We start from the raw sequence: 14,313 nt of genomic DNA, 5'->3' as shown, positions 1-14,313 counted from the left end.
CAGAGTTAATGAATGAATTCATGGTCATGAGTATGCAAAGGCCATTACAGAAAAAGCAACAGTATGTATAAAATTATGATATCATGAAAAGACCCAGCATGTTTCAAGAAGTGCAAGGAGTTGGTATAGCTGGACTGTAGGGTTAGTTGCAAGAAGTGGTAGGATACACAGATAGGCTACATAGGAGAGAATGAAGAGGTCATAGATGGTAAGGGGCTTTGTATTTCATGCCAAAGAATTTCGCTTTATAATACATAATAGAGACCTTTACTAATAACCTTGTGGGTATTTTTTTAATCCTTAAAGTAACAATGAATGGACTTAAGTAGTATCATAAAATGAAGTGAAACAGTATTTAATAAAGCATCTTGCCAAATCAGAAAGGCCATTTTGATTTAATTAACATTATTGGAATTATGGAATAATTTTAAGGACATTCATGTTTATGTATCTCTAGTATGTTCAGAAGCTTCAGCTACATTAACAAGATTCAGTCATTCAAACATTGCCTAGTAGAGATCCTTAAGGACCCAGTTTTAATGAACAAATATGGCTAAATTATAATTAGCATATCAATTATATGTAAATGGATGCTTATAAAGTACTTGAGGGGATTTGAAAAGTTTGTTCTTCTAAGCATTTAAAATATTCCCCTTATAATCTTATTTATACTATTAACTTTAGATTATCTATGGGGAAGAGGTTTGCTAAACAAAAGTAAACATCAACCCTAGTCCCTAGGCAACTGAGAATTCCAAGTTAAGTCACTTTTTATTTATTTAAGTAAGTATTATATTATGTAACATCTGTGAACCAGATTCTGTCCTAAGTTGCAAAGATTCAAAGCTATGACAGGACAGATCACTATCCTCATAGCACTGGATGCCAAAGGTACAGACATGAAAAAGAGTGTCTCTCATTGTAATTCCTAGCCTCTGTTTTCACTCACTTGTTATTTAATTATTTTTTCCCACCTATATATTGGGTTGGCCAAAAGATTCATTTGGAATTTTCCATACCATATTACAAGAAATTTGCACGAACTTTTTGGCCAATCCAATAGAAGACTCTAAGGCCCATCAGAGCAAAATGCCTATAAGTTAATTCAACAGTCTAGTTGGGGAGACTAACGTGAAAACTCTCATGTTAAAATTTGTTGAGTTGGATAATGGTGTATATGCTTTGCAATGGAAGAAAGACTGAACTCTTTAGTGGGAGAAGGGAGCATATTATGAGGAAAGGCTTTATATTTAGATTGAACTTTGAAGGATATAAAGTAGTTTTCCTAGTAGACAAGGAGGCCAGACAGGTTTGGGACATAGCTCTTTAAAGAAATTGGGAGAAATGGAGGCTTTGTCATGGTCCTAAAAAATAAAAAAAAAAAACTATATGGCTTTGGGGAAAGTGTATGGCTTGAGGTACAGATGTAAAGAGGCAAGGTGAAAGATGAGGCTGGGGAGTTGGGCAGCTGCCAAGAACGGTTCTGATATAAAGGAGTTTGAATTTTTACATGGTGTAGGATCCACTGACAGGTTTTAAGCAGAAGAGTACCATGATAAAATTTGGATTTTATAAAGTGACCTCTGGGAACCATTTAGAAGAAGACACTAGAGCAGTAATTTTTCAATCACTTTTTCTTTTATGCAGCGAAAACTTTTCGAAGTAAAATCTAACCAAGATAGCTAAAAGATAAGTGTGGTATTTTATTATAATAAATATGTGAGTTCAATGGTAGAACATTTATTTAATATGAAGTGAAAACAGACAGCGCCAAACAAAGGAGTGTACAATTGATTACCTGTGTATGTTACAACTCCTCTGTTACATCAGATTCAGCATCAAAATTATATGCAATTTATTATTGTACCATATTGAGACAATTCTGATTTGTATGATAAGTGGTTGTAAATAATAAGTTTAAACAACTTTCCTTGCCTTGTCAGGGTACTGTTCAGTTTAACTGATGTAGAAATATGAAAAGGGATAGATTCTGGGGGTGGGATGGGGGTACTGAAAACAATGATAGCAACTCAAATAATTTAGCACAGAGACATTGAAAACTTGTTAAGAATGCAAAAATCATGTTGAGGGATAAATGAGGAGTTTGGGATTAACATACACGACTGTATATAAAATAGATAACCAACAAGGAACTATTATATAGCACAGAGAGCTCAATACTCTATAATGACATATAAGGGAAAAGAATCTGAAAAAGAATATGTGTGTGTTTGTATATATATAACTGAATTACTGTGCTCTACACCTGGGAGGGATGGGGGGCAGGAGGAAAAGGGGATGACCCAGGATGAGATGGCTGGATGGCATCATGGACTCGATGGACGTGAGTCTGAGTGGACTCCGGGAGATGGTGATGGACAGGGAGGCCTGGCGTGCTGCGATTCATGGGGTCGCAAAGAGTCGTTCACGACTGAGCGACTGAACTGAACTGAACTGACACCTGAAACTATAACAACTTTGTAAATCAACTATCAGTTCAATTCAGTTCAGTGGCTCAGTCGTGTCTGACTCTTTGCGACCCCATGAATCACAGCACGCCAGGCCTCCCTGTCCATCACCAACTCCCAGAGTTCACTCAGACTCACGCCCATCGAGTCTGTGATGCCATCCAGCCATCTCATCCTCTGTCGTCCCCTTTTCCTCCTGCCCCCAATGCCTCCCAGCATCAGAGTCTTTTCCAATGAGTCAACTCTTCACATGAGGTGGCCAAAGTACTGGAGCTTCAGCTTTAGCATCATTCCCTCCAAAGACACCCAGGGCTCATGTCCTTCAGAATGGACTGGTTGGATTTTCTTGCAGTGCAAGAGACTCTCAGGAGTCTTCTCCAAGACCACAGTTCAAAAACATCAATTCTTCAGCACTCAGCTTCTTTTACAGTCCAACTCTCAGATCCATAACATGACCACTGGAAAAACCATAGCCTTGACTAAATGGACCTTTCTTGGCAAGGTAATGTCTCTGCTTTTTAATATGCCATCTAGGCTGGTCATAACTTTTCTTCCAAGGAGGAAGTGTCTTTTAATTTCATGGCTGCAGTCACTATCTGCAGTGATTTTGGAGCCCCCCAAAATAGTCTGACACTGTTTCCACTGTTTCCCCATCTATTTCCCATGAAGTGATGGGACCAGATGCCATGATCTTCGTTTTCTGAATGTTGAGCTTTAAGCCAACTTTTTCACTCTCCACTTTCACTTTCATCAAGAGGCTTTTTAGTTGCTTTTCACTTTCTGCCATAAGGGTGGTGTCATCTGCATATCTGAGGTTATTGATATTTCTCCCGGCAATCTTGATTCCAGCTTGTGCTTCTTCCAGCCCAGCGTTTCTCATGATGTACTCTGCATATAAGTTAATTAAGCAGGGTGACAATATACAACCTTGACATACTCCTTTTCCTATTTGGAACCAGTCTGTTGTTCCATGTGCAGTTCTAACTGTTGCTTCCTGACCTGCATATAGGTTTCTCAAGAGGCAGGTTAGGTGGTCTGGTATTCCCATCTCTTTCAGAATTTTCCATAGTTTATTGTGATCCACACAGTCAAAGGCTTTGGCAGAGTCAATAAAGCAGAAATAGATGTTTTTCTGGAACTCTCTTGCTTTTCAATGATCCAGCGGATGTTGGCAATTTGATCTCTTGTTCCTCTGCCTTTTCTAAAACCAGCTAGAACATCTGGAAGTTCACAGTTCACGGATTGCTGAAGCCTGGCTTGGAGAATTTTGAGCATTACTTTACTAGCATGTGAGATGAGTGCAATTGTGCAGTAGTTTGAGCATTCTTTGGCATTGCCTTTCTTTGGGATTGCAATGAAAACTGACCTTTTCCAGTCCTGTGGCCACTGCTGAGTTTTCCAAATTTGGTGGCATGTTGAGTGCAGCACTTTCACAGCATCATCTTTTAGGATTTGAAATAGCTCCACTGGAATTCCATCACCTCCACTAGCTTTGTTCATAGTGATGCTTTCTAAGGCCCAGTTGACTTCACATTCCAGGATGTCTGGCTCTAGGTGAGTGGTCATACCATCGTGATTATCTTGGTCATGAAGATGTTTTTTGTATAGTTCTTCTGTGTATTCTTGCTACCTCTTCTTAATATCTTCTGCTTCTGTTAGGTCCATATCATTTCTGTCCTTTATCGAGCCCATCTTTGCATGAAATATTCCCTTGGTGTCTCTAACTTTTTTGAAGAGATCTCTAGTCTTTCCCATTCTATTTTTTTCCTCTATTTCTTTGCATTGATCGCTGAGGAAGGCTTTCTTACCTCTTCTTGCTATTCTTTGGAACTCTGCATTCAGATGCTTATATCTTTCCTTTTCTCCTTTGCTTTTCGCCTCTCTTCTTTTCACAGCTATTTGTAAGGCCTCCCCAGACAGCCATTTTGCTTTTTTGCATTTCTTTTCCATGGGGATGGTCTTGATCCCTGTGTCCTGTACAATGTCACGAACCTCAGTCCATAGTTCATCAGGCACTCTATTTATCAGATCTAGGCCCTTAAATCTATTTCTCACTTCCACTGTCTAATCATAAGGGATTTGATTTAGGTCATACCTGAATGATTTAGTGGTTTTCCCTACTTTCTTCAATTTAAGTCTGAATTTGGCAATAAGGAGTTCATGATCTGAGCCACAATCGGCTCCTAGTCTTGTTTTTGCTGGCTGTATAGAGCTTCTCCATCTTTGGCTGCAAAGAATATAATCAATCTGATTTCGGTGTTGACCATCTGGTGATGTCCATGGGTAGAGTCTTTTGTGTTGTTGGAAGAGAGTGTCTGCTATGACCAGTGTGTTCTCTTAGCAAAACTCTATTAGCCTTTGCCCTGCTTCATTCCTTATTCTAAGACCAAATTTGCCTGTTACTCCAGGTGTTTCTTGACTTCCTACTTTTGCATTCCAGTCCCCTATAATGAAAAGGACATCTTTTTTGGGTGTTAGTTCTAAAAGGTCTTGTATGTCTTCATAGAACTGTTCAACTTCAGCTTCTTCAGCATTCCTGGTTGGGCCATAGACTTGGATTACTGTGATATTGAATGGTTTGCCTTGGAAACGAACAGAGATCATTTTGTCATTTTTGAGATTCCTTCCAAGTACTTCATTTCAGACTCTTTTGTTGACCATGATGGGTACTCCATTTCTTCTAAGGGATTCCTGCCCGCAGTAGTAGATATAATGGTCATCTGAGTTAAATTCACCCATTCCAGTCCATTTTAGTTCACTGATTCCTAGAATGTTGACGTTTACTCTTGCCATCTCCTGTTTGACCACTTCCAATTTGCCTTGATTCATGGACCTGACATTCCAGGTTCCTATGCAATATTGCTCTTTACAGCATCAGATCTTGCTTCTATCACCAGTCACATCCACAGCTGGGTATTGTGTTTGCTTTGGCTCCATCCCTTCATTCTTTCTGGAGTTATTTCTCCACTGATCTCCAGTAGCGTGTTGGGCACCTACTGACCTGGGGAGTTCCTCTTTCAGTGTCCTATCATTTTTCCTTTTCATACTGTTTATGGGGTTCTCAAGGCAAGAATATTGAAGTGGCTTGCCATTCCCTTCTCCAGTGGACCACATTCTGTCAGACCTCTCACCATGACCCGCCCATCTTGGGTGGCCCCACAGGGCATGGCTTCGTTTGAGTTAGACAAGGCTGTAGTCCTAGTGTGATTAGATTGACTATAGATTTTGGGATTATGGTTTCAGTGTGTCTGCCTTCTGATGCCCTCTTGCAACACCTACCGTCTTACTTGAGTTTCTCTTACCTTGGACAAGGGGTATCTCCTCACTGCCACCCCTCCCGACCTTGAACTTGGAATAGCTCCTCTAGGCCCTCCTGCGTCCACACAGCCACCGCTCCTTGGCCGTGGTGTAGCTCCTCTGGCCGAATAAAAATCAATTAAAATATAATTTAAAAACTTCAAAAATCTTTCAAACTATCTAGTATTACATCTATGTTTTATATACTCACTTTTTGTTTCCATGTACATAGTAGACACAGTAAATGCTGAATTAAAATCACCAAGAACAAGTAGAAATTTCACCAATGAAATACATACTTAAATAGTATGAAACCATGAGGATTTAAAGTCAAAAGTAGGTCTCTTCTACAGCAAGACAGATCTTCACTGGTATTTGTCCTCTGGTCCAGTTTCCAACTCTGATTTATACAATCCTGACCTATCAGAAAATTGGGCTGATATCATATCATAGTTATCCCAAGAAGATCAAAAAGAAGTTATGCTTTAAGGAAGAGGAGGTGCAGACATGAAAAAGAGAGTCTGTCATTATAATTCCTAGCATCTATTTTCACTGACTTGTTATTTAATATTTTTCCCATCTGCATATTGGGTTAGCCAAAAAGTTTGTTTGGGTTTTTCTGTATCATCTTATGAAAAATCCAAATGAACTTTTTGACCAATCCAGTCCAAGACTCTAAGGCCCATAAGAACAAAGTGTCTGTGATTCAACATACTTTTATTTGCCACAAGCTCTGTGGCAGGCCCCATGTTAGGTGTTAAAGATACAGTTTGTAGAAAAAATTCATTATGTAGCTTACAGTTCTAACCTGTGTAAACCCTAAATGGTTATCACAGAGTACACCTGACTAGCCAGTTAGCTGTGAGGATAAATCCTTTGCTGTTCTGGCTAGATAAAAAATGAGTTTAAAATATATAGTCTCTTTTTCAAATATGTCCTTTTGATTTCACTTTCTTCTTGAGACCCTGTGGATGCCACATGAAAATCGCTTAGATCCCACTCCAATTATTCTTCATATCCTAGGATGAGCCATCACCCTGCAAGGATTTTATTATGTTATCCATCGCAACGAGTCCTTTGTGTTATGAATGTGTAGTGTTAACTTTCACACACTACCATATATCTCCGCATTCCTTATAGCTATTTAAAGCAGATGGGGAGGACCTTTCATTTTTTATTTCTGGGTATATTTTGTTATTGTTGTTGGTGGTGGTGGTGGTGGGATATTGCTCTTGGGGGTATTTTTGTCGCCTTCATTTGGTGCTTATTGCTATGCATCTGCCATATTTGATGTACTCCTTGTTTTCATATCATCTACTTGGATCAGTCCCTCTTCCAGGTTTCTGTATTGTCTTGAAAATGTGTATTTGTTTTGCTTTAAAGCAAAAATTAGCAATTGAATTGCCAGGGATAGACACACCAGTTAGGACTGTTCTGAACAGATACGTAGAGATAATTTACCTTCCCTTAAAGTCTGTAAGTCATCAGCCACTATAATGCCTTTTAACCGCAGCTCCACCACGGTAGACTGCTAACTACCAGACAGTTGACTACTGCCCAGGGTGTGTCTTCAGTCGATGGCTTTTCTAAGTAATTACTTGTCAGAAAGGAAGGGGAATGGATGAAAATATCAATTCTGACACCTCCTGAAATGGAAGTGTTAGTTGACTCTATCTATTACATCACCCTGCGCCCATTCAGCATCACTAATCACAATGCTAAGTGACCTTTTACTTTACTCGCATTCAGCTTGTGCTGCTTGACCTTTGAGCCTCAAGCAGGCCTTGCCTCAGCATCCTGCTGTATGTATCTTTAATACTAAACTCTTGCATCATTATCCATCCTGAGGATCTGCCTTGCCTTAGAGGTACTCTGACATTTGCTAAGACTTCCCGTTGGACCTCACAGACATTTCCAGATCATGAGAGTGTCATTTGATATCTTGGTTTTAAACATCATCAGAGTGGCCTGTGCTGAAGAACCTGAACTAAAAAGAAAGTGGTAAAATAAAAACAACAAGATCTTTTCTTCCATGATTATTAAAATGGCATAGAAAAAGATTTAGATTTTTTTTTAAATTATGAACACAGCCATAAAGCCATGACTATTTTTAAAGGGATCATAGTATAAAATAGAGAACCAACAATAGAAAAGACACAAAGTGGCCCACTGGCAAGAGGTCTATTTTTAGATAAGCCTTGCAGTTAATAAAGCTGATTTTAATAAAAACTTTATTGTTTATTAACTAGTTTAAAATTTTTTACATTATCTTATTTGAGCCTCTCAAGAAACATGTGAACATAGTAAGATAAATTAACTTCCTCACTTTACAGGTCAAGAAACTGAAGATTAGAAAGATTAAGTGACTCATTACTAGTTTCCTGACTTAAATGAGGCTGAGCAAAATGTAAGCCTTGGACCTCTGAGTCTAAATTCTGTGCTTCTTCCACTATATCATGCTGTGTCTACTACTAACATGAGATTTGGGTGGATCATTCAGGAACCTGTGTTCAGGACAGAACTTTAAGGCAGATATTAAAGCGATTACACAATCTATAATTTTTCATTTCATACATGTCTAGGTTGTAGCTAGAGAAGCACCTAGTTATGATTATTTACTCCCAAACCACTGTTCTGAGACATACATTCACACAGACACCCTCAAAAGTTGAGTATATTTGGACTGTGCAAATCAATTTTGTATTGATCAAAAGAAAAAAACAAACTTTAGAATTCTATTTCTTCACATACTAAATTAGCTACAACAGAAATCTGCTTTAAAATTTTGTCTTCATTATTTCCTGTTAAAATGTTTATGGGAAAATTAGAATTCTGGTCAATGATTTTGTAAAATTCATAATAAAACTTCATACCATGGAGGCGTATCTAAGAAGACTAAAATCTATTTTATTTTTTTTTACATTCTGAAAAAGGAGTAGTATAAAAATTAATAAGGCTTCCTAGAGAAGGAAATAAAAGTTTTACAAATGAAGTAATGATAAACATTAGGCTTTTTAAATATGTAAGAGGCAGATAGAATTACAAAGCAACCTGGGGGGGACCAATTGGAAGGATTGATGACAGTGAGAGTAAATGCATTTTAGAATATTTGGCAGATTAATCCTTGGCTTTTATGCCTTCAGAGGTATGAGGCCAGTAGCATGTCTAAATCTAGGCTTCTATTATGATCTACTGTTCATCATCACTGCGAAGAAGGGTGAAATTAAAAAAAAAATACCATGGCATGGAGCATTTTTTCTTTAATTGGAGGATAATTTTACACTTAATATTTCTCCTTCAGTTTGAAACGTTATTGCTTTAATTAATACTTCAAGGAAGTATTTGATTCTGTCAGAAAGTTGAGGAAACTGGAGAAAGAGAGTTTGCAGTTGACACTCGGCTGTTCTGAGCTCACTAAAAGTGAAATGCCACGCTGCCAGGGGTAAACTGCAGGAAGCTCTCCTGAGGCTCACAAGTGGGCTGAGAAGTGGCAGATGAGCTTCCGTGTGGGTAAAAAGTATCTTATGGGGAAAAAAGGTAAAATAAGCCAGGCTGCATTCACTAGCTGGCGGCCTCCCATCTTGTTCGTTCCCATCTTGCAAAGTGATGTAGGAGCGTCCCCTGAAAAGATGCTGGTCAGCATCTGGAAAGAGATTGGCATCCAAAGAGAAGATGCTGCTGTATCAGGCCAGGTGGCTCAGTAGTAAAGAATATGCCAGCCAGTACAGGAGATGCAGTTTCAGTCCCTGGGTCAGGAAGATCCCCTGGAGGAGGAAATAGCAACCCACTCCAGTATTCTTGCCTGGAGAATCCCATGGGCAGAGGAGCCTGGCGGGCTACAGTCCATGGGGTCGCAAAGAGTCAGCCACGACTGTGCACGCATGTACCAGGCCGCATCAGGCCAGAGAAGGCATTTGTAATAAACCAGCAAATAGTGAGAATTCCCTGGTATGAAAGGCTGAAACAATCAGGGCTCTTCTGTTGGAAAATATAGTGGTTCAGTGAGACTATGCTCAAAGTCCATCAACTGAAATCACAAAAGCTTTGATAGAATATGTGCAAACCTGTTTACCAAAGCCAAGAACAGTGAAGAAGGGGAAGTCATGGTTGCCCCAGAAGTTGTGAAGAAATAGAATATTTATTTACTTTATTGACGTATAGTTGATTTACAGTGTTGTATTAGTTTCAAAGATACAACAGAGTTGATTCAGTTGTACATATGTATATCTACTCTGTTTCAGATTCTTTTCCCTTATAGATTATAACTAAATATTGAGTATAAAGAACTATCATGTTTTGGAAAGTAAAGTGGTTTGGATCAGTTCATGCACTGTAGACACGTGGTTAGCAGAAAGAAGGTTAGGGAAACAAAGAAGGGTAAACCACTCCTTTCTACAGAGCATCCCTCCATGAATCTCACCAGAAATAGAATTGTGAGGCTAAATAGATCATGAGTGTGGTATTCTTCAGGTTTCCCGTTGAAATGTATTAAAAGGGTTTGTACTGAAGATGGTAATGAATTTATGGATTACAAAAATTCTTGTTCTTCTCCTACTTTTGACTTCACCATTGTTTATATTAAGCACCATCCTGTGAAAGTCATGGACCTAGAAATTCAGGCTCAGTGCTTGTGGGGACCATGCGACATGATGGTTCAGGCTGTGAACTTTGAAACTCCATGGATGTCCACTGCTTATTCACTGCATGATCTTGAGCAAACTTTTTAATTTCTTGGAGGCACACTCTCCTCATTTATACAATGGCTTCTTAATACCCACCTATAGAATTGCTTGAAGCATCAATGACATATATGCAAACTCTTAACAATGTCCTTGATACCCAGCAAATTCTAAGTGGCAGCTCTTACTATTATTGTGGTCAAAATGAGGGATGCATACTGCTGTGGATTCAAAAGTATGGATAAGGTGTGCCCCATTTTCCTAAGAGGATATTTTTAAGTTTTTGGCCATTTTGAATATAGATAGCCTTTCACAAATGTATATGAAATAGTAAAATGTCTAATTATTATAGGAAATTCATTTAATTGTACAGATGGATTCAAATTGCATATGGCACAATATAATATCTACATGTAGAAAACATTGCTTCCCCCCCACTATTCTATCTTATAAAACAATTTTGTTTTGCTTCTTCACATATATTACTGACATCAGTGTTTCTATAAGCACGGGAGCCCATTTTTGAGTTGCCTGACAATTTTCTGGAATACATCGCATTCATGTCCAAGTTTTAGATAGAGATGCAGGACTTTAATTAGTGTATGATAGCACCCCTGTCACCTCTATCCCAAGCCACACATATGCCCTAGGACAGTTGATTATTCCAGTCATTTTAAATGTGTATATATTTTTTATCTTCTCTATGTATTTACTGAATTGCAATTTTAAGTGATCTTTCAAAGGCTTTTTTTTTTTATTCCATCATATCCAACACTTAATACACTGGGGACATACCCTGTAAACAATTGCTAGATCCGTGTTACATTTCTTGTTTCCAACCCCCCACTCTCATTCTGTAAATTTATCTCCATAATCACCTAAAACTCAAATTGAGTTTGTCCCAGACTAATGTGTTCTTGAAGTAGTACTTTAATATTAAAAAATACAGTAGTTTAGAAAAGGCCTCTTATAATTAAAGAATCTGTAAGGACTGGAGTATAAGACAACTTATTTTTTTCTGAGTCATAACTGGGAAGGTGGGAGGTATGCCTTACATTTAGGAGGATGAGAATATACATGTTCTTAATTTTTACACAATTGTATGACTTTGAAAGTGTTCATGTTTGTAATTTGTATTCAGCCCATATTTATGTTGAGTGCAGGGATGATCTAACCATGTAGGAGGCAAAGTTATTGCTGTTATAGGGTTTTTCAGACCTTGAGGAACATTCAGTTCAAGATAAACGTACAGAATGCCTACTATGTGCAAAGCATTTGCAGAGAGAAAGATGTGAGTTGAGCCCCTGTTCTCAACAGCTTCCCTGATAGCTCAGTTGGTAAGGAATCCGCCTGCAATGCAGGAGACCCCCCAGTTTGATTCCTGAGTCAGGAAGATCCCCTGGAGAAGAGATAGGCTACGTACTCCAGTCTTCTTGGGCTTCCTGTGTGGCTCAGCTGGTAAAGAATCTGCCTGCAATGGAGACCTGAGTTCGATCCCTGGGTTGGGAAGATCCCCTGGAGAAGGGAAACACTACCCACTCCAGTATTCTGGCTTGGAGAATTCCATGGACTGGATAGTCCATGGGATCACAAAGAATCAGACACGAAAGAGCGACTTTCACTTTCTCAACAGTTTATAAGCTATTCCAAGGGGATAACACAAATATACAAATAGTTCTTAGCAAGCTGTAAACTACCCTGGGGATTCACAGACAGGAGAAGCCATATCCAGTTGAGAAATAACTTCAGGAGGTCAATCATATTTGAGATGAAACTTAAGGATATATAAAATATTCATAGGCATTTGGAGTAGAATAGGGAGAAAGGGGACCTGAGTCTAATAGGGAGGCAAAATGACATAACAAAGGGTTATACAGAAAAGCAAGAATGATATTCAGGAACAATGAGTAGTATATTTAGATATAATGTATTATAGAATTTATGCAAACAATGGGAGAATGAGGTTGGGCTGTAAATGAGATTAGGCTACATTGCAAAGGCCTTCTAGGCTGTGCTCAAAAAGTTCACTTTGTCTTGTTAGCAATAAAAAATTTATTAACTGGAGACTGAGTTATATGATCAGGTGTGTATTTTTAGTTATCTTTCTGAGTTGATTTCTAAAAATAACTGTGAGAAGATGAAAGTAGTCTTAGAGAAGAATAGATTGGAAAATAATTTAGAGATTTGTTAGAGGATTTGGAGACCATTTGGATATTTGTTTTCAAAGCATAGGAGGATGGACAATGATTAGGTGTATAGTTATATCATTTAGCTGTACAGGGTTAGTGGAGTAATCAAACAAATTTGGTTATATTGTTATTGGAAGAAATGTGTAAGGGTCCTCTAGACCTGGTCCCCCAGGCAGTTCATATAGCAAAATGAAAGATCGAGAGAGAAAGTTTACATGAAAAAAAAAAGGCACAATAAATCATCACATGGGAAAACACCATTTTCACCAGCCAGAAATTATAATTAAAATAACAGCAAGGTAGCAACATATATCTGTTAGAATGTCTAAGCACAAAGTGAGATGGGGGCGGAACTATAGGGAAACAAGTAAAGGCTGATAGTGGTCCTGTTGCATGAACAATGTTAAGTGAAAGAATTAGATCACAAGAGAGTATATAAACACTGATTAGATCTATAACAATGTGTTTAAGTTGACACATATTGGAAAACAATTTAAGAAATGTAAGTAGTTTAGTGTTCATTTGCATTTTCTTTCTGGAACAGTTATTTAAGTACATTCTCATTTAAAAAGAATGGAATGAAAAATGGTTTCCCATCCCACCTCTAAAACACATACACATACACACATCTTTGCAAATAGATTGCAGAAAAATTTGATGTTCATTGTTTGAGATGTTGCAGCATTATCTATAAATCAAGGACACAATTAAAGGTGCACTTCACTTTGTTATCTGCCATAAGTCTGATGAGGCATTTTTTTTGACTGCTGTTTATTATAGTAATGAGAAAGAAAGATACTCTTCCTCATAAATCCTGATTTAAAATTCTTCCTCACTCTGAATACCAAAATAAATACAGAAAATATAAGCCGATTCTCACTACCATCCTCTCAATACTCAGATATTCAATAGTTCATTTTTGAACTCTAGCTGTTAATTGATAGTTGTGTTCCCCGACCCCCTACACCCAAGGTTGGTACATTGAGATGACATATGTTTATGAAGCATACCTGCTAAGGGTCAGATGAATATGCAGCTAACACACTGAATTAATTTAATGTTTACTATGTGCCAAACATTGTTGCCTGGCACTCTATAGAAAATATCTCACTTGATCTTTTTAACCTATTTTATGTTTTATACAGTTTTAAAGGTTACACTCCACTTATAGTTATTACAAAATATTGGCTATATTCCTTGTGTTTTACAATACATCCTTATGTCTATCTTACGCCCAGTAGTTACTGGTAACCACCGGTTTGAGCTCTGTGTCTCTGAGACCTCACTTGATCTCGGTAGTAACCATGTGAGGTCTGAAACATTATCCCTATTTTAGGCATCAATTCAGTAGGCAGTTTTCTTCAGAACCTAGAACTTTAAAGCCAGTGTTCTTCCTTTTCTGCCATGGTACCTTTTTTTCCTAATTTTTTGGCCATGCCTCATGGCATGGGGGATCTTAGTTCCCTGAGCAGGGATCAAACCTTTGCTGCCTGCATTGAAAGCACAGAATCTTAACACTGAACCACCAGGGAAGTCCCACCATGTTATCTTTTAAGTGGCTAGTTTTCAGCAAAAAGAAGGTACGCTGTGTGTTATGGCTCATAGTATAGTTTTTAACAGATAACATAAATTTTTAGGAAGCAGCAAATTTTTAAGAAAGATCTTCCTAAAAACAAAGAA

Source organism: Capra hircus, assembly GCF_001704415.2.
Source record: "Capra hircus breed San Clemente chromosome X unlocalized genomic scaffold, ASM170441v1, whole genome shotgun sequence".
Classification (NCBI taxonomy): domain Eukaryota; kingdom Metazoa; phylum Chordata; class Mammalia; order Artiodactyla; family Bovidae; genus Capra; species Capra hircus.
The sequence above is the reverse complement of the archived record's forward strand: the minus strand, read 5'-3'. Positions refer to the sequence as shown.